A 24,018-nucleotide genomic window follows, 5' to 3' on the forward strand; every position below is an offset into this window, starting at 1 on the left:
TAAATTCGGGGTTTGGGCACTTATGGATCGCGGAATTGGGGAGGAGGAAGCCTGGAATCGTTCTCTTCGAAGGCCCACGGGTCCCCGCCCAGAGAGGGCGCTTGGTCCCCGGGCTTCTGGGCCTTCCCCGGTCTGCTGGGGGGCTGGGAGGAGACCGGCTCTGTTGGAAGCGGAGGCGTCTAAAGACTTTGCAAATAGGAAAACCAGCGGCGGCGGGCCCAGGACGTGGCCGGGCGAGCCGTAGCCTTATCCGGCGAGCGGGCGTCTTGGGCTGCCTGCGCCCTGAGTCACCAGCGCAGCGGCGACGCGCAGGAACGCAGCTGCCAACAGGCGGTCCCGGGTGGGCGGCGGGCAGGCGAGGGCACGACCTGCGGCCAGCGCTGCGGTGACTCAGCAAGACCCCCTGCGGTACCTACCGCGCCCAGTCGGGATGCAGCCCTGCGGGGCGGGGAGGAGCGGGGCGGGGAAGGGGGGAAACACCCGCCTTGTCCCTCCTTCGCCCAAACGCCTCCTTGGAAATCTAAGCATTGCACAGGGGCCTCCAGAGGTGATGTGGGAAAAAAGCGGTACAATTCCAGGTCTACTTATTTGCATTTCATTCTTGTAAATTTTCATTTATTGTTTAAAATAGCACATGCATGCTTGAAAAATATAAAGCTAACAAGGGATCTCTAATGAGATGTTTGCACGGCCATCTTCATAGCAGCGTTATTCACTCACAGTTGGGGAGAGGTGGGAGCCAACCCATGGAGGAAGGAATGGATAAACACAATGTGGGGCCTGCAGACAGGGAACAGGATTTAGCCTAAAATTCTCAAATGTTCTCTCTGATACACGGATGCTAACACACAATGAAGGGGTGGGCAGCATAGAAGTTCGCTGGATCAAGGGAAGGGAAGGATGAAGGAAAGGGAGGGGGCTAACATACAATGAAGGGGTGGGCAGCATAGAAGTTCGCTGGATCAAGGGAAGGGAAGGATGAAGGGAAGGGAGGGGGATGGGAGTAGTAAAGCCAGTGGAATCCTTGGGACAGATTTTCCTGTACTCACATATGAATAAACCACCAGTGTAACTCCACATATGCGCAACCTCAAGAATGGGAAGTTACACTCCATGTATGAATAATATGTCAGATTACACTCGACTATCGTGTCTATCTAAAAAGAACAAAATTTTTTAAAAGGCAATTTTGACACATGCTACTACATAATGAACCGTGACGGCATTATGCTAAATAAGTCAGTCATGGAAAGATAAACACTGATTAATTCCATCTATGTGAGGAGCCCAGAGTAGCCTCCTTCATGGGAAAGGAAAGTTATTAGAATCGTGATTGCCAGGGGCTGGGGCAGAGGGGAACAGGGAATTAAATGGGTCCAGAGTTTCAGTTTGGCAAGATAAAGAGCGCTCTGGAGATGAATGGTGGTGATGGACACGTGGAAATATGAATGCACTAATTAATACCATTGCGCTGTAGGCATGAAGATAGCTAAGGTGAGCCCATGTAGCACGGTGCACCTGTTATCCCAGCTGCCTGGGAGTGATGCTGGAGATGGGGACTTCTAACCTGGTGACAACAGCAAAGAAATTGAACCAAGGAGTCCGACCACACCGGCAAAGCTTTAATGGGGAGGAAGGAAAGGGGAACACTGCGCAAATAGACCAGGCTGCTCCAGAATAACCGAAGGGACCAGCTTTCTAATGGAGCTGTTGGGGTGGGCGGGGTCTGCTCTTTCTCATGGGTCATGAGTGTGGTATTTTTCCAAGGGATTTCTTCCTTGTGAAAGATACAGATCAGTAGTTATTAGTTTATTCTTGGAGATGTTATGGCACAAGTATTTTAGCTTTTATGGTGACCTGGCTCTTGTAGTAAGATTGATGGAAAACGTGAGAGAAGAGGAGGAAAGAAAAAGAAGAAAATAATGCATGCCAGTTTTAAGAAATGACAGGTTAGGGGTTAAGGGCTCCGGTGGTTTTTTTCCGCATACCATTCTTTTAATGGATAACAGGTCAGGGGCTGAGGCCTTGGGGTTTTTCATCATCTGTCCCTGTGAAGGTCCCCAACTTGAGTGGCTAGGAGTTCTGGTAACAGCCTGAGCAACATGGTGAGACACTCGCTCAACAATAACAACAATAAAAAAGATACATGGTAAGTTTTAATGTTATGTGCATTTTATCACAATTAAAAAGAAAAAATGTAAAAGCGCAAAAGTCCCTGTCCCACCCCTGTCCTCCAAGCCATCTAATCCCTTCACCTAAAACAATTAGTGTCAGGTTTGTTTATCCGTCCAGAGAGCTCTATACACATACAAGAAAACCATATATACACATATAAGGATAAATAGGAATGCATATAAAGCATATATATGCACACTTGTCCTCTTTAAAAGAGCAAAAGGTAACATACTTTGCACTTTGCTTTTTCCATTTAAGGATACGTCTAGGAGGCCTTTCTAAACTGATGCCTGAGAGGCTTCCTCCTTTTGTTTTTCAAAAGCAGCTTTATCGAACTCTACTTCATCCATTGTAAGTGTACTGCTCAACAACTTTTGGCACATTTATAGTTGTGCGACTGTCAACACAATATAGGGTTTTTGTTTTGTTTTGTTTCAGTACTGGCGTTGAACTTAGAGGCACTCTACCACTGAGCTACATCCCCAGCTCCTTTTATGTTTTATTTTGAGACAGGGTTTCTCTAAATTGTTGAGGCTGGCCTCGAACTTGCAATCCTCATGCTTCAGCCCTTCCTCCCTGGGATTATAGGCATGCACTACCATGCCTGGCCACAATACAGCCTCAGAATATGTCCATGGTTCCCCAAAGTTCCTTTGGTTCCATTTACAGTTAATCTTCACTCCTATCCCAGTCCCAGCTGACCTGATATGCTGTCCATGGATTTTCCTTCTCTGGAAATTTCATATGAATGGAATCTACAATATGTGGTCTTTTGGGTCTATCTTCCTTCACTAAGTATAAGGTTTCTGTGGTTCCTCTGTGTTGTCGCACGTTTTTATTGTCAAGTGGTATTTCATTGTGTGACTATTGCACATTTGTTTATCCATTCATCAGTTGATGGGCATTTGGATGCTTCCTGGTTTATTATTATTATTATTATGAATAATGCGACTGAGAATATTCATGTACAAGTCCTTGTGTGGGATATATTTGTATTTCTCTTGAGTAGGCACTTGGGAGTAAAATTATCATGCTACCTGTTAAGTTTTATGTTTAGTTTTTTATTCTTGGTGCATATTATTTATACAGAATGGTGGGTTTCATTGTGACATGTTCATATATACATAAAAACATAATTTGATCATTTCACTCTCCAGTACTTTCCTAGCCATGTACATATATTTTTCTATCCATATATATATATGTATGTGTATGTGTATATATATATATATATGTATACATACATATATGTGTGTGTGTGTATACCAGGGATTAACCCAGGGGTGCTTCACCACTGAGTCACACATCCCAAGTGCCCCCCAACCCTTTTTTAAAATTTTGAGACAGTGTCTTGCTAAGTTGCTGCTGGTATCATAGGCATGCACTATTACACCCAACTGCATGTTTAATTTTTTTAAAAACTGCCAAACTACTTTCAAGAGTGACTGCTGCATTCTACATACCCATCGGAGAAGTAGGAGGGTTCCAATTTCTCCATATTCTTGACCACACATGTTATTGTCTTTTTTTATTATAGTCATTCTACGTGGGTATGAAGTGGTATTTCCTTGTGATTTCAATTGCAATTTCATAATAACAAATGACATTGAGCATTTCTGCAGGCTCATTAGCCATTCACATGTCTCCTTTGATAAAATGTTAGCATCTTTTGTCCACTTTTTAAATGTAGTTGTTTGTCTTCTTCTTATTGAGTTACAAGAGCTCATTCTTTTTTACAGCTCAGCAGTAGTTCTGTGTATGAATGGGCTTTAATTTATCTAACTGGTTTACTATCAATATCTCTTTTGAAATGTTTGTTCTGTGTATATATCACGATGGCATAATATTATTAGTGTAAAAGTATACGTTCCTGACATACATACATACATACACAAATAAATGCATGTATTGGGTTGCATCTTCTAATTATTTTGCTGAAAGATGATCCATTAAGCTTGGTGACCCCTGGCTTTAGCCTTCCACCCCTCCTCACCAGCTCTACCACACCCATCAGCCTATTCCAGCGACCTGAGCCTTCGGATAACCTATTAGAAGCCTGCTCCTCTGACATCCCCCAGTCCCCCAAAGACCTTGACCAGGATCCCCTGACTGATGGGGGAAATTGAGGCACAGAGGGGGTCCACCTAGGACAGTACTGGCACCATCTGACTTTCTGGGGTTTTCTGGCATGACCCAGAACCCACCTCTCCCTTGATTTAAAGACCTCTCGGATGGACAGCGCGATAATGTGTTCATGCCAGGATTCCCTGAGTCCTGCAGGGCCAGGAGAGCTGAAAGCCCAGGACTGTGGTTGGGGACTCTTGCTGCCCGTGGCCTCTGTGAGGTGTCCTGGCCTTCCTTCACCAGCATCTGCCCAGTCTAGCAAAAATATCCCCTTTGGAGCTTGGTTTAATGCTGGGTAAACTGAAGCATGGACTGAGAGTACCTGTTAGCTTAGGAGACCAACAGAAAAAAGGAAAGAGAGAGGGAGAAGGGAGCGGGAGGGGGAATGTTTCGGCTGTGATAAACTTATTTAGAATTCTGCAGTTGGAAAATCTAAGTTGTGCTGGTAATTTTGGCACACTCGTGGACACACACATTCATTTAAAATAACATTTGAATCTGAATGACCTTCAGAAGCGAGAAGTATGCAAACTTTTCTTTCTATAGATCTCACTCTGGCTCCAGGTTCCTGCCATTTGCAAGTGAAAAAAATCCCTGACCCCTTGGGCCCTGTGATATTTCTGTGGCTAATGGACTACTTGAGTTTATAAGACGGAAGCTTCTGGAAGGTGGATGCGTGACCTCTTCCCTTTGTGCTCCCACAGCACCAAGCACTGGGGCCAGGCTCAGCCAGGGTTTGCAGAATTGCCAGGATGGGGAGTGACTACTCATTGTCCTGCCCGCCCCCTCCCCACCCTCTCCCTCCTCCCCATGCCTTGCCTGGCACTGGGCAGGCTTCCTGTCTGACACGCACAGCTAGTGGTTCCCCCGTTAGCAGGGGTCAGAAAGTGGTGATTGCCCTGATCACAGAGCAAGAGCTCTGTGTCTCCAGAGATGCATGTGGAAGACAATGTGGGGCGTGGAGAGACTTCCAGACACTTTGGCCAGCATCGGGGGAGGGGCCCGCGGTGTCTGGGCTTTTCTTCTGGAAGCTGTCCACTGTGGGTGGAGGCAGAGACTGTGCCAAAGGGAAACAGCTTTGGAAACCAGCAGTGGGGACAAGCTTGATGCAGGGCAGAGGGGGAACTGGATCAGAAAGCCAGGCTGGCATCTCTGTCTCTGGCTGGGAAAACCCTCCAAACTCTCCCATCTGCCCCTGGCAGTTTGTGTTTTAGACAGTCCTCAGTCCCATCTTTACTCTGTAGCACTATCCAGATTACAAAAAAAAAAAAAGTCTAAGGGACACCACACTGTCAACATCCAGCAGGGCGGACCCCTCTGGCATCTGGTGACCTGCTCTGGGGCATGGCCAGGAAAGACTGAAGTAACAAAGTGACCTCCAAATCTCAGTGGCTTCTTTACACAACAAAGATATCTTTCTCATTTAAGGGAAGCTGCTGCAGATCAGGCAACCCTCCAGGTCAGCTGTCCCTTTTATGATGACCCTGTGATCCACGCTGCTTCCTTCTAGTAATGTCACCATTTCAAGCCGTGGCTTCTGCGGCTGCCTCTGAAGGAAAAGAAGGAACAAGAGTCGGACACCTTTACTTGAATGCTTTGGTCCAGAAATGACGCATCACCTCTGCTCACAGTGCACAGGTCAGAGTTCATCACCTGACCCCAGCCCAATTTCATGGAAGTGTCGAGGAGAACTCCAGTAGAGAATGAGCACTGTGTGCCTTGGCCATACTGGACGTCCAGGAAAAGGAGACTGAGACATAGAGGAGACAGTAGACTTTGAGTCTGGCTCCCTAGACCAAACCCAAGCCCTTCTACCTATTGACTTTATGACTTTGGGAACATTACTGACTCTGTCTTAGTTTCTTCCTCTGAAACTGGGGAGAAATGCCCAACACGGTAGTGCATGCCTGTGATCCCAGCTACACAGGAGGCTGAGAAAGGAGAATCACAAGTTCAAGTTCAGCCGGGGCAACTTAGCGAGACCCTGTCTCAAAATAAAAAATGAAAAGGGCTGGGGATGTATCTCAGTGATGGAGCACCCCTGGATTCAGACCCCAGCAGTGAAGAAAGAAGGAAGAGGGGAGAAAGGAAGGAAGGTAGGAAGACAGATGGAAGAAGGGGTGAGGAGAGGGTGGAAAAGAAAATGGGAATGAAGGAAGAGGTCCTACCTCATTAGGCTGTTGGGAAGACAACTCAGCTAATATTTATAAGATGTTCTTAGTGATGTCCCGCACATGGTAAGCATACATGGATGCTCTTTGATTAGTCCTCAGTTTGTTTAGAAAAACCTGTTGGTGCTCAACAAATGATTGAAAAACACAGCTGAGATGTCAGCAGACCTGCTTTGGCTGCACAGTCTCCATGTGGCTAGTCAAACCCATTCCCCTCCCCTCCCTTTTAGAAGGAGCCCTGTCACCCACTTGCCTGTGGGAGAGTGTATCTGCCACCCCCTAGGACACCTGCGTTTGAAGCCTCCATGTGAATGGTGAAGAGGGTTTTGGTCCCCAGCTGAAGGAATCCCAAACATAAATGAGCAGATGAAAGAGTGGGAAATTGGCCCCCAGACATCACCCCTGCTCATGTTTATGGTCATCAGGGTGCCCAGAAGATGGAAGGCTTCAATGTGGAGATGGAGGTCACTGAAAAGCTTGGAGGAGCTCAGATTTTGGCAAGTGCCTAGGAGAGGGCCCCTGGATGTCTGGGGGTGAGGAGGGCCTGAGCAGCTTCAGCGGTGGAGGAGACAGGCAGAACCCCAGTGGCGATGGAGTGGGAGACCATTCCTCACGACCAAACGGCCCTCTACAGTTTACAAAGCAAACCATGAGAGCCGAGGATGTGGCCCAGCTTGCCCGGTGCCTTGGGTTCAATCCCCAGCACTGCAAACACACACACACACACGCACACACACACACACACGCACACACACACGCACACACACACACTGGGGGGGGAGCTTGATGGACCTCGGTGGCAGGGACAGCAAAATCTGAGCTCCTGTTTCCAGTGTTGAGTTGTCACCAGGAGGCAGCTGCCAAGCTGGGACATTTCCCAGGCCCACTTGGCCCCATGACAGGTCCTTATGAGAGGAATGTGAGCAGAAATAACATGTGCTCCTTATGGGCCAGGGTTTCGAGAAGTGGTCTTGACTTTCATGGAGATCTCTTTCCCCCCTTACCAGCTGGGTGCAGAAGAGGACAGTTAGATCATGGACAGTAGAGCCTCAAGGTGGAAAAAACTTGGTCTCAAAGTCACTGCATGGACGAAAGCCACCTGCGCACCAGGAACCCTGGTTATGAGCTGGTATGTACCTGAGGGAGAAATGAACAATAGATTTGGGGTTGACTTGTTCTAGCAACTAGCATGGTCTCAAAGCATGGTGAGTACACCTTTCTTTGAAGGGCTTTGGGAGTCCTGTGAGGGTACAGAGGGGTGGAAGCCCCATTTGGCACTGCCACCCCCCGAACAGTCCTGCCTAACCATGGGAAAGTTCCCTTGCCTCCCACCCCGCCTCCCCACCCACGCTCGCCCCAGTGAGATGGGCAGAACCCAGGATGTGCGGCGCTTGGGCTCGTCCAGTTTTCTCCTTCTTGAGAATCTTTCCTCAGAGCATGAGCTGGAAGTTTGACCCTTTTGAGAGTTGTGGGCAGCCGACTCTGTAACTGGGTGGGGCACCATGAGGAAATGGGGCTGGTGGCAGCCACGTAGCAGGGCCAGCCAAAAGCCAGTCCAGGAGGGGCGCTGTGATATTCTGAGTAAAGTCCAGGTGTTTTAGCCTCCATCTTCCCTCAGCAAGTTGAGCTAGCTAAGGACAGAGGCCTTGGTGGCTTCTCTTAGAGAAGGCAGGATGTGGCAGCTGAATCCCTGAGGCCGCTTCTCCTGTCTGTAGAGGGCCACGCTCACCCCAAGTCTCAGGGGCAGTCAACCTCCACCAGGGGCCTAGTTGAGAAAGTTCTGGGAACAGGACACTTTCCCAAGGCCCCGTGGCGTGACACTGTTGTGCCTCTACCCTCCCGCCCATCACATGGCCACTTTCTTTATGACCCTCTTGGACCTTCTGCAACTACCTGCAGTTGTCACTTCCCCACACTTGGTATGTCCTGATGCCCCTTCTGTCACTGTTCTGGCACTCGGTTCTGCTGCCAACTACAGCAAACAAAGTTTTTTTGAAAAAAATTCCATTTACAAGAGCAGTTTTAAAAAGTCACGAACAGGGTTGGGGTTGTGGCTCAGTGGTAGAGCGCATGCCTAGCATGCGTGAAGCCCTGGGTTCGATTCTCAGCACCACATACAAGTCAATCAATCGGTAAAATAAAGGTTCATCAACAACTTAAAAAATATTTTTCAAAAAGGTCATGAAACAGGAATAAATTTTGTAAAAGATGTATAAGACTCTCCACTGAGGACCACAAGCATTATGAGAGACATTCAGGATATACACCAGTGCAGAGGATTGTGAGACTCAATCTTATAGAGATGACACTTCTCTCCAAAATGATCTCTAGATTCAACTCAATTTCTTTCTTTCTTTCTTTGTTAATATGTATATATTTGGTACCCGTAATTAACACAGGGGTGCTTAACCACTGAACAACATCCTATTCCCAGCACATCCCACCCTCCTTTTTTTTAAATTGTGAGACAGGGTCTTGCTAAGTTGCTGAGGCTGACCTTGAATTGTGATCCTCCTACCTCAGCCTCCTGAGTCACCAGGATTACAGGCATGCACCACCGCACCCAGCTATATTTTTGTTGTTGTTGTTGTTGTTTCTAAGAAAGAAACAACACAAATATTTTTAATGAACAAAATATTTCACAAAAGAATATATAAAAATAGTGAATAACATCATTAAAAGGTGCTCAAATCAAAAGAATATATAAAAATAGTGAATAACATCATTAAAAGGTGCTCAAATCGTAAGACATCGAAAGATGCAAACTGAAACTGTTATGAGACTTTACTTCACACCCAGAAGAATGGATACATATATTTTAGTTTTAATGGCACATATTGTACACGTTTATGGGCTACAGCTTGACATTTCAGTACATGTGTACAATGTATAATGATCAGATCAAGATAATTGGCATATCTATCACCTTAGACATTTATCATTTCTTTGCATTGGGAACATTCAAAAACCTCTCTTCTAGATTTTTTTTTTTTTTTTTTTTTTTTTTTTTTTTTTTTTTTTGTAGTGTGGGATTGAACCCAGAGCCCTGTGAATGCAAGGCAAGCACTCTACCAACTGAGCTATATCCCCAGCCCCCTCTTCTAGATATTTTGAGATAAATAACAATTGTTATTTGTGCTACAGAACACTAGAAGTTATTTCAACTCAATTTCAGTCATAATCCCAGTAGACTATTTTGTACAAGCTGACATACTGATTCTAAGTTTTTAAAATCTTTCTAAAAATAATTTTTTAGTTGTTGGTGGGCCTTTATTTTATTTTTTTACATGCAGTGCTGAGACTCAAATCCAGTGCCTCACACGTCCTAGGCAAGTGCTCTGCCACTGAGTTACAACCCCAGTCCTGATTCTAAAATTTTAATGGCAGTGCAAAGATCCTGGGATATCCAAAACATCTTGAAATAGAGAACAGAGTTGGAGGAGTTTCCCTATCTGACTTCATTATGACTTATTATAAAGCTAAACTAACCAAGGTACTAATATAAGGATAACTAAATAGATCAATGGAATAGAACAGAATACTCAGAAATAGACCCACAATGCTGTAGTTATTTGATTTTTTAAAAAGTCACCAAGGCAATCCAATGGGAAAAGGAAAGTCTTTCCAACAAATAATGTCAGAACAATTGAATAGCCATATGGAAAAAATATAAACACTGACCCCCTCTTCCCTTACACCATTCATAAAAATGGATTTTAAATGCATCATAGAAATCAACTAAAAGCTAAAAACATAAAATTTCTAGAAGAGTATATTTGGAATTTAGGGTAAGCAAAGGTATCAGACAATAGATCACAGAAAGCAGTGACTGCTTGTTTTATGATTGATTAATTAGAGTTCATCAAAATTAAGAAACATCTGCTCATCCAAAGATACCTTTAAGAACTCTATAGACAAGTCAGCCTGGGGAAAACATTTGCAAAATATAATCTAAGAAGGGACTTGTATGTGGAATATATAAAGAAACTTTACCACAATTCAATAATAAAAAGATGATTCAAATTTTAAAATAGGAAAAACATTGAATAGAAATTTCACAAAGGAAGATATACAGGTGGACTAGAATCACATGAGAAAGTGTTCAACAGAATCACGAAAATGTAAAATAAAGTTGCAATGGGACACCAAAATACCACCCCCAGAAGAGCTAAAATTAAAGACTGACATCAAATGTTGGTAAAGATTTGTGGAGCAAGTGATAAGAATGTAAAATCGTACAACCATTGGGTGAAGGTCTGGTAGTTTCTTGTAAAACTAAACCTATCTATGACCCAGCAATTTCACTTCTAGATACTTACCTAAGAGAAACGAAAGCATATGTCCACAGAGGGACTCAAAAAGAATGCACATAGGAGCTTTATTCATAATCATAAAAACTAGAAACAGCTCTAGTGATAAAACAGAAAAAAACAAAAAAATTCTTCTGATATATAATAGAATATCACTAGGCAAGAAAAAAGAGATTAACTGCTGGGGATGATGGCACACAACTGTAATCCCAGCAATTTGGGTGGCTAAGGCAGGAGAATCCCAAATTCAAGGCCAGCATCAGCAATTTAGTGAGGCCCTGTAGGGAACATTCCTCAAGCTTATCTGCCAGCAGTCGCTGACACCATGGTCTAAGTAAGCCAAACAGTCTGGACAGAGAAACTGAGGTAATGGTAAAGACTCGCCATGGAATGAAGGTCTTTGCAGTTGTTGAAGCTGAGTTTGAACTGAGGGAAGGCCTCGTTCTGACATGCATCACAGAAAGCTGTGACATGAGCTTGCCCACGCTGCCTTGCCTCATGCTGTGTCCAGGAGCTTTCCTTTCCCCCAGTCCTGTTGCTGGGCAGAATTGCTTAGGCATGCTTGGATTGTTTACACTACCTGGACCCTCGACGTATAGTTCACCTATAGGCTGACTCTGTTATACTTTAACAAGCGTGTTAACCTGATTGGATAATGTGCCTATATATGTCCTGTGCAACCCTAAATAAAATTAGGTCCATGCCTTCAGAGCTCGATCTCCACGATGCCTGAGTAATCGCGCTAGGCAAGGCTAGGTAGGGTAGGCATCGTTCATCCTCACCCTCAGCAAACCCATCTCTGATCATCTACAAGGCCCTAAGCAATTTAGCAAGACCCTATCTCAAGATTAAAATAAAAAGAGCTGGGGGTGTAGCTCAGTGGTACAGCACTTGCCTACCATGCACGAGACCATGGGTTCAATCCCCAGCACTGGAAATTAATAAAAGTGAGGGGGATTAGTTACCAACACATGCAGCGATGTGAAGGACTCTACCATTATGGTGTGTGAAAAAAGCTAGACACAGAAGAGTACTTACAATACTATTTAATTTGTGAAGTCCTAAGATGGTCAGAACTAATTTATGGTGAAAAAAATCCAAATGACTGGGAAGTCGCAGGAGGAGGATTTCTGGGGTGATGGTGATAGTCTATATCTTGATAGGAGTTTGAATTATACAGGGACAGCTTTTATATATAATATAAGTCAAAACTCACCTCATGTATAAATAAGATCTGTACATTTCCTGCAAGTACATTTTACCTTGTAAAGAATAAACAGATGGGGGTGTGCTGTGGCTCAGTGGTAGAGTGCTTGCCTAGCACTTGTGAGGCCCAGAGTTCAATCCCCAACACTACAAACACACACACACACACACACACACACACACGCGCGCACACACACACACACCACACACACACAATAAATTGACTCCAATTAATTAATTATATGTATCTGTTTAGGGATAAAATATACTGATAATCTGTAATTTTCTATGAAATTGCTAAAAAAATAATAAGAGAATGGATGGAAGGATGGATGGATGAAGAGAGAAAGATGCATAGATATGAAATTTAAAAAGAACAAAATGCTAGTTGAAGAACATAGGTGGTAGGTATATGAATGCCCACTGTATAATTCTTGCCATTTTTCTGTACATTTGAATTCTTCATCACGGATTTTTTTTTTTTTTTTTTTTTTTTTTGTACTAGGGATTGAACCCAGGGTTGCTTAACCACTGAGCCAAATCCCAGGCCTTTTTTTTTTTTTTTTTTTTTTTTTTTTTTTACATTTTATTTATAGACAGGGCCTCACTAAGTTGCTGAGGATGTCCTCAAACTCGGAATCGCCCTGCCTCAGCCTCCTGAGCCGCTGGGTTTACAGGTGAGTGCTGCCATGCCCGACTTCATAATGGAATATTTTAGATAAAAAGCAAAACACAAAACCTTCAGCAGCACAATCTGGGCCAATTTTTCTCCTTAAGAGACCATCAAGACCATCAGGCCCCATCCTTGGTCCCTGAAAGAAGTCACTGTTGTTCCACCGTCACCTCGTTTCTGGTCCCAAGCTGTCCTATCCCTCTTCTGCCCCTTCCCATCTCCTCCTCTGAGCTCTCTGGAACTCCCATTCTACTGTACTCTCACCCTTTTCTAGAAATTTCTCCCACCCTCCTGGCTCTAATGGACACCAGGCTTCCATGGAGACAATACTTTCTGTTCAACAGGAAACTATTTTCTCTCTCATATTCCAAGTGCCTCTGAGCCAGGAGGTGGGAGCGGAAAGGTATTTTCCTTATTCCCTGTTGTTCCATCCAAGTCATTTTTCTCCCTCCCCCTTCTCAAGAACTCCGCTTCCTTTGAAGTGTACACCAACTGCGTAAATCTCTCCCTACCTCTCCCCAACTGCATCCACCTACCTCCAGACCAACCCCCTTATCATTCTGGACTTTGGCTCCGGGGACAGTCTCTTCTCCGCCCCCACACTGTCAGCATTCTGGTGACCTCACCTCCCTGGGACAAACTTCAATACTTTGGCTTCTCAGTTACTTGAACTCCTCACCTCCAAAGATTTTTACCACCACGGCCACACAGCCGCCCATTCACCCAGCATGCTCCAGCCCTCCTCGCGGTCTCTGACCCCGGGACTTCAGGCATCCCACACGGGCACCGACCCCCTTCCCTCCAGTTCTCTGATCTTTGTGCTCCCTCTGCCCCTGTGCTGAGTGTGTGAAGGGCTCCTATCTGGTCACCCCACTTCCTCCAGTCCCCCCTCTTATTTCTTTCCTCTCCCCTTTCCTGCTTAGATTTTCTCTGATTAGGACCTTCTAACATCAACGAATTCTATTCATTTTGTTAGTCGACTCTCTCCATCCAACAGAAATTGTGCTCCACAAAGTGTCTGCTTTTGTCATGCTATCACGCCACCCCTAGAGTCATGGCATGCAGCTGGTGATCTATAAATGCTGTGGAAGGAAGAAAGGAAGGGAGGAGGGAGGGAGGGAAGGTGACAACTTCAGTTAGAAAATAGAAGCACTCCTTTGGGAATGCCCTGTCCTTCCACTGACCCTCTGCATCATTTCTCCATCCCCTTGGGACGGTTGGAAGAGTGTCCCTAAATCTCTCTGAGACCCTGTGTTCCACTCCTGTGGTGGAAGCCATCTCCTCCCACCCCTTTAAGAATGATTGATTGGAGAAAGTAAACAAAATAGACAGACCCTTAGCCACACTAACAAAGAGAAGGAGAGAGAAGACTCAAATTACTAAAATTCGTGATGAAAAAGGAAATAGCACGACAGCCACCACTGAGATACAGAACATAATTAGAAGCTACTTTGAAAATCTGTATTCCAACAAAATAGAATCTACCGAAGACATTGACAAATTTCTAGAGACATATACTCCTCCCAAACTGAACCAGGAGGACATACACAATTTAAACAGATCAATATCAAGCAATGAAATAGAAGAAGCCATTAAAAATCTACCATCCAAGAAAAGCCCAGGACCACACGGATTCTCAGCCGAGTTCTACAAGACCTTCAAAGAAGATCTCATTCCAATACTTCTCAAAGTATTCCAGGAAATAGAAAAGGAGGTACCCTACCGAACTCATTCTATGAAGCTAATATCACCCTAATACCCAAACCAGGAAAAGACACATCAAGGAAAGAAAATTTTAGACCAATATCCTTGATGAATATAGATGCAAAGATCCTTAACAAAATATTGGCAAACCGTATCCAAAAACATATTAAGAAAATCATGCACCACGATCAAGTGGGGTTCATCCCTGGAATGCAAGGATAGTTTAACATCCGTAACTCAATAAACGTAATCCATCATGTCAATAGACTTAAGGATAAGAATCATATGGTTATTTCAATTGATGCAGAAAAAATGTTCGACAAAATACAACACCCCTTCATGCTCAAAACACTAGAAAAAATAGGGATAGTAGGAACATACCTGAACCTTGTAAAGGCTATTTATGCTAAGCCCATGGCCAACATCATTCTTAATGGAGAAAAACTAAAACCATTCCTTTTAAAAACAGGAACAAGACAGGGATGTCCTCTTTCACCACTTCTATTCAACATTGTCCTCGAAACTCTAGCCAGAGCAATTAGGCAGACTAAAGAAATTAAAGGGATACGAACAGGAAAAGAGGAACTTAAGCTGTCACTATTTGCCGATGACATGATTCTATATTTAGAGGATCCAAAAACTCCTCCAGAAATCTTCTAGACCTCATCAATGAATTCAGCAAAATAGCAGGCTATAAAATCAACACACTTAAATCTACAGCATTTTTATATGCAAGCGACGAAACAGCTGAAAGGGAAATGAGGAAAACAACTCCATTTGCAATAGCCTCAAAAAAATAAAACACTTGGGAATCAATCTAACCAAAGAGGTAAAAGATCTCTACAATGAAAACTACAAAACATTGAAGAAAGAAATTGAGGAAGACCTTAGAAGATGGAAAGATCTCCCATGCTCTTGCTTAGGCAGAATTAATATTGTCAAAATGGCCATACTACCAAAAGTGCTATACAGATTCAATGCAATTCCAATTCAAATCCCAATGATGTACCTTACAGAAATAGAGCAAGCAATCATGAAATTCATCTGGAAGAATAAGAAACCCAGAATAGCTAAAGCAATCCTTAGCAGGAAGAATGAAACAGGGGGTATCACAATACCAGAACTTCAACTCTACTAGAAAGCAATAGTAACAAAAACGGCATGGTATTGGCACCAAAATAGACAGGTAAATCAATGGTACAGAATAGAGTACACGGACACAAACCCAAATAAATACAATTTTCTCATACTAGACAAAGGTGCCAAAAATATGCAATGGAGAAAAGATAGCCTCTTCAACAAATGGTGCTGGGAAAACTGGAAGTCCATATGCAACAGAATGAAACTAAACCCCTATCTCTCACCCTGCACAAAAATCAACTCACATTGGATCAAGGACCTTGAAATCAGAACAGAGACCCTGCATCTTATAGAAGAAAAAGTAGGTCCAAATCTTCACCTTGTTGGCTTAGGATCAGACTTCCTTAACAGGACTCCCATAGCACAAGAAATAAAAGCAAAAATCAACAACTGGGATAGCTTCAAACTAAATAGCTTTCTCTCAACAAGGGAAACTATCAGCGATTCGAAGAGAGAACCTACAGTGTGGGAGAATATCTTTGCCACTCATACTTCAGATAGAGCACTAATTTCCAGAATATATAAAGAACTCAAAAAACTCTACACGAAGAATACAAATAACCCAATCAACAAATGGGCTAAGGATATGAACAGACGCTTCACAGAAGAAGATCTACAAGCAATCAACAAACATATGAAAAAATGTTCACCATCTTTAGTAATAAGAGAAATGCAAATCAAAACTACACTAAGATTCCATCTCACCCCAATTAGAATGGTGATTATCAAGAATACAAGCAACAATAGGTGTTGGAGAGGATGTGAGGGAAAAGGTACACTCATACATTGCTGGTAGGGCTGCAAATTAGTGCAGCCACTCTGGAAAGCAGTGTGGAGATTCCTTAGAAAACTTGGAATGGACCCACCATTTGACCCAGCTATCCCACTCCTCGGCCTATACCCAAAGAACTTAAAATCAGCATACTACAGAGATACAGCCACATCAATGTTCATAGCTGCTCAATTCACAATAGCCAGACTGTGGAACCAACCTAGATGTCCTTCAATTGATGAATGGATAAAGAAACTGTGATATATATATATATATATATATATATATATATATATATACACACACACACACACACACACACACACACACACACACACACACAATGGAATATTACTCAGCTATAAAGAATAATAAAATTATCGCATTTGCAGGCAAATGGATGAAATTGGAGAATATCATGCTAAGTGAGATAAGCCAATCTCAAAAATCCAAAAGACAAATGATCTCACTGATAAGCGGATGATGACACGTAATGGGAGGTGGGAGGGGGGAAAGAATGGAGGAAGGAGGGACTGTATAGAGGGAAAAGAGGGGTGGCGGGGGAGGAAAAATAACAGAATGAATCAAACATCATTACCCCTATGTAAATGTATGATTACGCAAATGGTATGCTGTTACTTCATGTACAAACAGAAACAACATGTATCCCATTTGTTTACAATAAAAATAAATTAAAAAAAAAAAAGAATGATTGATTGGACTCCTAAGATGTGCTGCCTCTCCTCTGCCATCACAGGTTTCCTCTCTCTGAATTAGGTCGTTTCACTTGCTTCTACTCTCTTTCATTTTTCGGTATCCCTCTCTTGAGCCCGTATGTACATCCAACTAATGTGCCATTTCTCTGTTCCCTCAACCTGATTCCTCTTCATTTTCAATCCTCTTCAGCGGTCATCTGCCCCAGAGAGTGACCCTCAGGGAAATAAAGTGTTCCAACGACAGAAAGACTCCAAGAACCTGGGCTCCCAGGGGCTCCAAGCAACCACAGGACCAGCCCTGGGCAGCCGACCGTCATTCTTCTATTTTGCGTAAGAAATTGTTTAAGCCATTGTTCTCTTGGTTTTTCTCGTATATCTGTAAGATTAACGTTCTCTTTTCTGTCAAAGTTAAACCTATAGTCTGAGCCCCACCCCCACACCCTGTATTCAATGGTAACTAGAGCCCTTCCCTTTGCCCTCCCCAATTTTAAAATTAGCCAATCACATAGACTGTAACCCTGAGCTCCTCCCATCAAGGCAAGTGGGCAGTGCTGCATTAGGGATAAAAGGAGGAGGACTGTCCAGCGCAGTGTGCTTGCTTGCCAGTCTGTTCCGTAGCACACCCTTCTGCAGAAGTAAATGTCTTGCAGTGCAACTTCTGAACAGTGTCTGATTTCTCACGGCACCTTACTATTTCTAACGTATTAACCTAAATGATAGATTTTATCTCTCCTTATGTATTGCAAGAATCTTGATGCCAATAGCTGTGTTTGTTTCAGTCAAAGTGCTTTGCAACCTCCAGGCGCGGTAGCGCCTGTAATCCCAGCAGCTGGGGAGGCTGAGGCAGGAGGATCGCGAGTTCAAAGCCAGTCTCAGCAATTTAGCAAGACTCTAGGCAACTTAGTCTCTAAATAAAATATTTAAAAGGGCTGGGGATGTAGCTCAGTGTTTAAGCATCCCTGGGTTCAATTACTGGTGTCTGAAACAAAACAAAAGTTCTTTGCAGAACACAGATTCTAAATAAGTGATTGCTGGGGCAAATGAGATCTTGAAAATCAGCGGGAAGCATCTGCATAGAAAACAAACCACCCAGCCTAAGCACCAGCCTAGGGTTAGCAGCTGAGGTTCCTTGGCTAGGTGGGTCAGGTGTCATGGTGGGATGACCCAGGCAAGGGAAAACACAGGAGGAAGTAAGAGGAAGAGCCAGGTTGTAGGTAATTGTTCATGTTTAGTTTGATTATTGGTGTAGACCGACTGGCTTTGTTGGTCAACTGGAGTTCCATCTCTAGGAACTTCTTTTCTTTTTGTACCAGTTTCAGTGAGATGTAATTCACATGCCGTGCAATTCACACATTTCAAGCATACCATGTAATGGTTTGTAGTATATTCATAGAGTTATGCAGCCATCACTACCGACAATTTGAGGACATTTTTAGCACCTACAAAAGAAACCCCACACGCTTCAACAGTTGTCCCCACTGCCCCACCCTCATCCCAGCCATGAGCAACTGCCAACCTACCTTTTATCTCCATGGATTACCAACCTGGACACTTCATATAAATGGGATTATCCACTTTGTGGCCTTTTTTTGGTCTGATTTCTTTCAGTTACCATAATGTTTTTGAGGTTCACCCAGGCTGTAGTATTTATCAGGACTCCATTCCTTTTTGTGGATGAATAATATTCCTGTACAGACACAATTTTTATTTATCCACTTATCTGTGATGGACCTTTGGACCATTTCTGCTTTTTCAAATGTTATGAATAATACTGTTACAAACATTCATATACAAGTGTTTGCGTGTATGCGTGTGCAATTGCTGGATCTTACGATCACTCCATGTTGAACCTTTTGAGGAATTGCTGGACTGTTTCCCAAAGCAATGGCACCATAGTTTTTCCCATCACCAGTTTATGTCTCCACATCCTCACCAACAGTTGTCATTGTCTGCTTGGGGTTTTTTATGACAGTCATCCAGGTGGGTGTGAAGTGGTATCTCATTGTTCTTTGCATTTGCCTTTTCCTAATAGCTAATGTTGTTGAGCTTCTTTTCATCTCTTATTGGTCATTTGGACATATTCTTTGGGATAATGTCTATTCAGATCCTCTTCTGGTTTTTAAATTGGGTTATTTGCCTTTTTCCTGAGTTGTGAGAGTTCTTTCCATTTTCTGGACACTAGGCCCCTCCCACATACATGATTTATAAGTATTTTTTCCCATTTGTGGGTGCCTTTCACTTTTTTTGATGGTGTCCTTTGAAGTAGAGAAGTCCTTAAGTTTTTCAGTGAAGTCCCATTTGTCTATTTTTTCTTCTGCTGCTTGTATTTTTGGTGTCCTCTAAGATACCATTCCCGAATCCAAGGACATAAAGAATTACCCTTGTATTCTCTTCTGAAACTTTACAGTTTTACCTCTTATGTTTAGGTCTTTGGTCTGATTTTAATGAATTCTTGTACTTAGTGTGAGGTAGGGATTCATTTTTTTTTTCCCTTGGGCAGCATTTGTTGAAATTCTTTTTTTATTTTTTATTATTTTGATTCACTGTACACAAATGGGGTACAACTTTTCATTTCTCTGGTTGTACACAATGCAGAGTCACACCATTTGTATAATCATACATGTACATAGGGTAATGATGTTTGTCTCATTCCATTATCTTTCCTTCCCCCGCCCCTTCCTCACCCCTCATTTCCCTCTACACAATCCAGTGTTCCTCCATTCGTCCCTTACCGTCCCCCACCACTGTTATGTATCATCATCCACTTATCAGAGAAAACATTCAGCCTTTGGTTTTTTGGGATTGACTTAGTTCACTTAGCAGGATATTCTCTAACTCTATCCATTTACCTGCAAATGCCATAATTTTATTCTTCTTTATGGATGAGTAATGTTTCATATATCCATTCATCTACTGAAGGGTATCTAGGTTGGTTCCATAATCTAGCTATTGTGAATTGAGCTGCTATAAACATTGATGTGACTGCGTAGCATTTGTTGAAATTCTTTTCCCATCAAATTGTTTTGCCATCGCTGCCAAAAACCAACTGATCATAAATGTGAGAGTTTTTCTGGACTCTCAGTTCTATTCCATGAAATCAATCATGTGTTTAACCTTATGCCAACCTCACCGTCCAGATTACTGGTGCTTCGTAATGAGTTTTTTTAAAATACTTTTTCAGTTGTAGATGGACACAGTATCTTTATTTATTTTTTTATGTGGTGCTGAGGATCAAACCCAGGGCCCCACACATGTGAGGTAAGCACTCTACCAACTGAGCTACAACCCCAGCCCTGCAGTGAGTTCTGAAATTGGGAAGTGTGAGTCCTGCAACTTAGTTCTTTTTAGGGATTGTTTCGGGTATTCTGGATTCCTTGAATTTGCATATGAATATCATCATTAGTTTATTGATTTCTGGAAATAAGCCAGCCAAGATTTTGATAGCAACTGCATTGAATCTGTAAATAAATTTGGAGAGTATTGTCATCTTAACAATATTAGGTCTTCCACACCAAAAAATATGGAACATATTTCCATTTATTGAGATCTTCTTTAATATCTTTCAATAATGTCTTATAGTTTTTGAAATAATAAAATCTGCACTGTTTCTGTTAAATTGATTCCTAAGTATTGTATTACTTTCAATTCTATTGTAGATGGGATCATTTTCTTAATTTTACTTTCAGATTTTTCATGGAAAGCATATAGAAATACAACTGATCTTTGTATCCTGCAACCATGTTGAACTTGCTTATTGTTTTAACAGGTTTTTTTTAATGGATTCCTTAGTACTTTCTACACAAAAAATCATGCCATATGAGAATATAGTTTACACCTTCCTTTCCTATCTGAGAAAATGAAATATTGTACTAGAACCTCCCCGTACAATATTAAATAGAAGTAGCCAGAGTGGTCAGTCCCATTTGCTTCCTGGAACTCAGGGAAACATATTCAGCCTCTCACCATAAAATATGATGTAAGCAGTGGGGTTTTTTGGTTTGGTTTGGTTTGGTCCTGGGGATTGAACCCAGGGGTGCTTTACCACTATGCTACATTCCCAGCCCTTTTCCTATTTTTTATTTTTTTAGACAGGGTCTCTCCAAGTGAGGCCCTAGGCCTCACCTAGGGCCTCACCTGGCTTTTGACTTGTCATCCTCCTGCCTCAGCCTCCTGAGCCACTGGGCTTACAGGCACTTGCCACTGTGCCCCGCATAGCAGTAGAGTTTTTATAGATACACTAACCTGATGAAGTTCTTTACTATTCTTGGTTTGTTGCTTTCTTTTATAATCACAAAGGGACATTGGATTTTGTCAAATGCTCTTTCAGTATGTATTAAGATAATCAGCGTTTGTCTTTTAATTTCTTGATATAACATTTATTGATGTGGAGATGTTAAACCAAACTTACATTCACTTGGTGATGGTATATTATACTTTTCATATGCTGCTGGACTTAATTGCTTTTATTTTGTTGAGAATTTTGTAACTGTATTCATAATATATCTTAGTCTGTAGTTTTCTCTTTTTGTGATGTCTTTGCCTGAGTTTAGTATCAGGGTAATACTGGTCTCATTGAATGAGCTGCGAAGTGTCTTTTTTACTAACATCTTGGTCAGTCTTGACCTTCACAACACACCAATAAAAAGCCAAGACCTTGAAAGGTGTATTGGAGTCCTTAACTGGAATGTGCGTGACAATCAACTGGGTAGAGTATGCATTGGTTCCAAGTAGATTTCTGGTTCCAGGGCTTTGGGACTGACTCAGAAAGTCTACATCAGGGCTAACAAGCCCCTGTGAGAGATTCTGCAATGAGTGCCCTTTCATTTCCCTGTAAGAAACATTAATGGGCTGGGCCAGTGCCTCAGGAGGCTGAGGCAGAACGATCGCAAGTTCAAAGCCAGTCTCAGCAATTTAGCAAGGCCCTAGTGAGTTCCTGTCTCAAGATTAAAAAAGAAATTAAAAGGACTGGGGATGTGGCTCAGTAGTAAGTGCTCCTGAGTTCAATCCCTGGTACCAAAAAAAAGAGAAAAAAAAAAATCGATAGACTTACATAAGCTGAACTCAGCTGAGAAGCCAAAGAGAATGAGCTAGAAAAGCAATGTTTTGTCACACAGGAACCTTAGAACCTTTAGTGTGTGCATGTCCATTGTGAAGATCCAATTGCAGAGTTAGAGCATGCATTGTTTCACAACTTATTTAGCCACAAAATCTGTTAGTTTTGGAGGGGTACCTCACAGATTGGATGTTCCATGGCACACGCTTTGGGAAACACTGCCCCGGAACTACTCCACTCTCCCTCCAGTCCCCATGGGGCTTTTTTCTAAGCACTCACCCCTGTGGCCTGTGGCTGCTTCTCCATGTGTCACTGTCAGTCAGAGGTCTGTTGGGGCCTCCATTAGGGTTAAATGAGGCATTCACCTTGAGAGCCAAATTTCAGATGCCAAAATCTCAGTAATCAAGATTAATTATTATTTGGAGGCTGGGTTGACCAGATAAACCATCCTACAACCAGTAGGATGAGGGTGAGGTACAATAGTGAGGTGATGCTTAGTGAACATCATGAGTGCCCAGGCACCAGGGTCTATCTGGATGGGGCTGCAGGGTTTTCAGGGGAGACCTGTTGTCTTTCTCCCCTCGGGCCTGTGAAACCCTCCAGAGGAGGGCCAAGTCTTTCTCCTTCACCTCTGAACTCTGAGTCCCTGGCACAGTGCACGGAACATAGGATTGTCCAACTCCATTCAGAGAACATATGTGGTGCCAAGTTCATCTTCCTCCCAACTTCCTCTGGAGCATCTAACCCAGTGCTAGGCACAAGGAGGCTTGGTCAAGGCAAATTTGGGGGTGACTGGGTAGATTTCATCCAGACAGCTCCTCTGGGCCTAAGGTCAGTCTTCTTGCTTGTGCGTTGGTTTGGATGTGCTCCCAAATCTGAAATGGGGGGAGGGAAACCTATTGCCAAAGGATTTCTGGAAAAACTTTATCCTTTCCGGAATACCCTTTCTCTCCTTGTCCAACTGAGCTTGACCTCAAATGTGCAAGCTCTAACATTCAGAAAAAGTTGGGTCGGGGCCTGATTGGGCTGGTGGTAGATGTTTGTGATTTGTGCAATCATCATGACCGGATTAGGCTCCACAGCTGGGAGGCCCTTGGCCATGACTTTGGGAAAAAAAAATCTGAAAGCCAAGAATAGTTACCCAGGGACAGTTTCCTGGACCCACCCTTCAGGCTGGTTCCAGGACACTCCAGTATCCCTACTCACTCCTGTATCTCATTAAAAGTACTTTATAGGTCTCCTTGTCTCTTCCTTGGAATTTCCATTTCTTTTTGGTTCCAAGAACTATAAAACCTCATCAATTAATTGGTAACCACAGGAATAAGAATAGGGTTCCCTTTAAATAGCTTGTGTAAAAAGTTATTACAGCGGCTCCACATTAAACTGCTCAAGAAAGGAAGTGAGTTTACTCTCTCAGGCAACATTTAGCTGCAGATAAGCCTCCTACAGAAGACTCTTCTTTGTAATAAAACGCAGGTCCCCACGGCCCCTACTTGTCAACGCCTCATAAATTTACTTTGAGTTGCTTCATAACCTCATAAGTACAGTGAAGTCCTCTGGGAATTAAGCTTTGTAATAACTCTATTGTGTTAAACAAATAAACTTCAGAAAGCAGGGCGAGCTAGACCCCGGGGAAGCTCCGTGGATGTGCAGGCGTTAGAAGGGATGTCGTTCCAAGGAGGGGGAGCCCAGGCCCAGGGTGAGAGAGAAGGGTGATTTGCCCACGTTAACACAGTGGCAAAGCTGGGGTTAGGACGTGGGTCTCCAGGCACCAGATTCTACCTCCCTTTCCCTTCCTACCCAGAAGGACCAGCCCCTTGGCTCTCATTCCCATCCTGCTAGGAAGGCAGGAGAGAATCAGACAGCTGTGTGCCTAGGGATGAGAGTCAGTCATTTTCTCTCCTCAACTGGCCTCTGCATTTTAAATCTTTTTTTTTTTTTTTTTTTTTTTGGCGGTGCTGGGGATCGAACCCA

General features: G+C 43.1%; 2 long non-coding RNA genes across 4 annotated transcripts in view; one reads left to right on the plus strand and one right to left on the minus strand.

Annotated features, from left to right (window-relative positions):
- The window catches only part of LOC306656188, a 32,549-nt gene extending 12,743 nt beyond the window's left edge, over window positions 1-19,806 (plus strand). Inside the window, exons 2-4 of one of the 2 annotated variants that reach the window (XR_013762439.1) lie at window positions 7,478-7,599; window positions 12,583-12,663; window positions 17,182-19,806. This is a non-coding gene — a long non-coding RNA (uncharacterized lncRNA). Of the gene's footprint in view, window positions 1-7,460; window positions 7,600-12,582; window positions 12,664-17,181 lie in introns of those variants that run through there. The other variant, XR_013762440.1, reaches the window with a different exon arrangement.
- Window positions 603-24,018, minus strand: part of LOC306656189 — a 43,358-nt gene continuing 19,942 nt past the window's right edge. The window contains exons 3-4 of one of the 2 annotated variants that reach the window (XR_013762441.1): window positions 7,475-7,607; window positions 603-780 (exon numbers count right to left, since the gene is read on the minus strand). This is a non-coding gene — a long non-coding RNA (uncharacterized lncRNA). Of the gene's footprint in view, window positions 781-7,474; window positions 7,608-24,018 lie in introns of those variants that run through there. The other variant, XR_013762442.1, reaches the window with a different exon arrangement.

The sequence above is a fragment of the Sciurus vulgaris genome, assembly GCF_902686455.1.
Source record: "Sciurus vulgaris genome assembly, chromosome: 3".
NCBI classification, from domain to species: Eukaryota; Metazoa; Chordata; class Mammalia; order Rodentia; family Sciuridae; genus Sciurus; species Sciurus vulgaris.